We start from the raw sequence: 2,862 nt of genomic DNA on the forward strand, positions 1-2,862 counted from the left end.
AGTAATGGGCCAAGTATGGGGTATAGGAAAGAGAAGGTTCAAGAACGATTGGAGAATGAGGGTCTGGTTGTTTGATGCGTTGGTGTGGGCGGTGTTGTGTTACGGTGTGGAGATCTGGGGATGGAAGGAACATAGGAAAGTAGAGAGTATGCATGAGCGATTCCTGAGGTGGGTAATGGGGGTTAGCAGGAGTTGCCCAGGATATATGTTAAAAGAAGAGTTAGGAAGAGAAAATATGGTTACCTGACAAATTAAGAGAGCATGGAGGTTTGAAGAGAAGCTAAAAAGGGGCTTCTCTCGAAATTAAATTATATTCGAAACTACAGTTTTAATATAAATAAAATAAAAGTGATTATTAATCAATTTATCACTCCGTAGATTTCGGTAAAAAAGTGTTTTTTTCTACCAAAACACTCGAAAAATAATGCAATATCTGCACTTTTGATTATTTACTGTTGATTGATATACTTTTCTATTTGGCGGGCTTCTCTCGAAATTAAATTATATTCGAAACTACAGTTTTAATATCAATAAAATAAAACTCAAAAAATAATGCAAAATTTGCACCTTTGTTTATTTAATGTTGATTGATATAGGTTTCTATTTGGCGGGCTTCTCTCAAAATTAAATTATATTCGAAACTACAGTTTTAATATCAATAAAATAAAAGTGATTATTAATCAATTTATCTTTCCGTAGATTTCGGTAAAAAAGTGTATTTTTCTACCAAAACACTCGAAAAATAATGAAAAATTTGTACTTTCGTTTATTTAATGTTGATTGATATACTTTTCTATTTGTCGGGCTTCTCTCGAAATTAAATTATATTTTAAACTACAGTTTTAATATAAATAAAATAAAAGTGATTATTAATCAACTTATCTTTCCGTAGATTTCGGTAAAAAAGTGTTTTTTGCTACCAAAACACTCGAAAAATAATGCAAAATTTGTACTTTTGTTTATTTAATGTTGATTGATATACTTTTCTATTTGGCAGGTTTCTCTCAAAATTAAATTATATGCGAAACTACAGTTTTAATATCAATAAAATAAAAGTGATTATTAATCAATTCATCTTTCGGTAGATTTCGGTAAAAAAGCGTTTTTTTCTACCAAAACACTCGAAAAATAATGCAATATTTGCACTTTTGATTATTTACTTTTGATTGATATACTTTTCTATTTGGCGGGCTTCTCTCGAAATTCAATTATATTCGAAACTACAGTTTTAATATCAATAAAATAAAAGTGATTATTAATCAATTTATCTTTCCGCAGATTTCGGTAAAAAAGTGTATTTTTCTATCAACACACTCGAAAAATAATGCTAAATTTGCACTTTTGTTTATTTAATGTTGATTGATATAGGTTTCTATTTGGCGGGCTTATCTCAAAATTAAATTATATTCGAAACTACAGTTTTAATATTAATAAAATAAAAGTGATTATTAATCAATTTATCTTTCCGTAGATTTCGGTAAAAAAGTGTATTTTTCCACCAAAACACTCGAAAAATAATGAAAAATTTGCACTTTTGTTTATTTAATGTTGATTGATATAGGTTTCTATTTGGCGGGCTTCTCTCGAAATTAAATTATATTCGAAACTACAGTTTTAATATCAATATAATAAAAGTGATTATTAATCAATTCATCTTTCCGTAGATTTCGGTAAAAAGGTGTTTTTTTCTACCAAAACACTCGAAAAATAATGCAATATTTGCACTTTTGATTATTTACTGTTGATTGATATACTTCTCTATTTGGCGGGCTTCTCTCGAAATTAAATTATATTCGAAACTACAGTTTTAATATCAATAAAATAAAACTCGAAAAATAATGCAAAATTTGCACTTTTGTTTATTTATTGTTGATTGATATAGGTTTCTATTTGGCGGGCTTCTCTCGAAATTAAATTATATTCGAAACTACAGTTTTAATATCAATAAAATGAAACTCGAAAAATAATGCAAAATTTGCACTTTTGTTTATTTAATGTTGATTGATATAGGTTTCTATTTGGCGGGCTTCTCTCAAAATTAAATTATATTCGAAACTACAGTTTTAATATCAATAAAATAAAAGTGATTATTAATCAATTTATCTTTCCGTAGATTTCGGTAAAAAAGTGTATTTTTCTACCAAAACACTCGAAAAATAATAAAAAATTTGTACTTTCGTTTATTTAATGTTGATTGATATACTTTTCTATTTGGCGGGCTTCTCTCGAAATTAAATTATATTCGAAACTACAGTTTTAATATCAATAAAATAAAAGTTATTATTAATCAATTTATCTTTCCGTAGATTTCGGTAAAAAAGTGTTTTTTTTCTACCAAAACACTCGAAAAATTATGCAAAATTTGCACTTTTGTTTATTTAATGTTGATTGATATACTTTTCTATTTGTCTGGCTTCTCTCGAAATTAAATTATATTCTAAACTACAGTTTTAATATAAATAAAATAAAAGTGATTATTAATCAATTTATCTTTCCGTAGATTTCGATAAAAAAGTGTTTTTTTCTACCAAAACACTGGAAAAATAATGCAAAATTTGTACTTTTGTTTATTTAATGTTGATTGATATACTTCTCTATTTGGCAGGTTTCTCTCAAAATTAAATTATATTCGAAACTACAGTTTTAATATCAATAAAATAAAAGTTATTATTAATCAATTTATCTTTCCGTAGATTTCGGTAAAAAAGTGTTTTTTTTTCTACCAAAACACTCGAAAAATTATGCAAAATTTGCACTTTTGTTTATTTAATGTTGATTGATATACTTTTCTATTTGTCGGGCTTCTGTCGAAATTAAATTACATTCGAAACTACAGTTTTAATATCAATAAAATAAAAGTGA

General features: G+C 26.5%; 1 protein-coding gene across 1 annotated transcript in view; it reads left to right on the forward strand.

Annotated features, from left to right (window-relative positions):
- LOC117179721 (heparin sulfate O-sulfotransferase-like) overlaps positions 1-2,862 on the forward strand; it is an 86,502-nt gene that overhangs the window by 70,000 nt on the left and 13,640 nt on the right. The window lies entirely within an intron of this gene.

The sequence above is a fragment of the Belonocnema kinseyi genome, chromosome 9 (assembly GCF_010883055.1).
Source record: "Belonocnema kinseyi isolate 2016_QV_RU_SX_M_011 chromosome 9, B_treatae_v1, whole genome shotgun sequence".
NCBI classification, from domain to species: Eukaryota; Metazoa; Arthropoda; class Insecta; order Hymenoptera; family Cynipidae; genus Belonocnema; species Belonocnema kinseyi.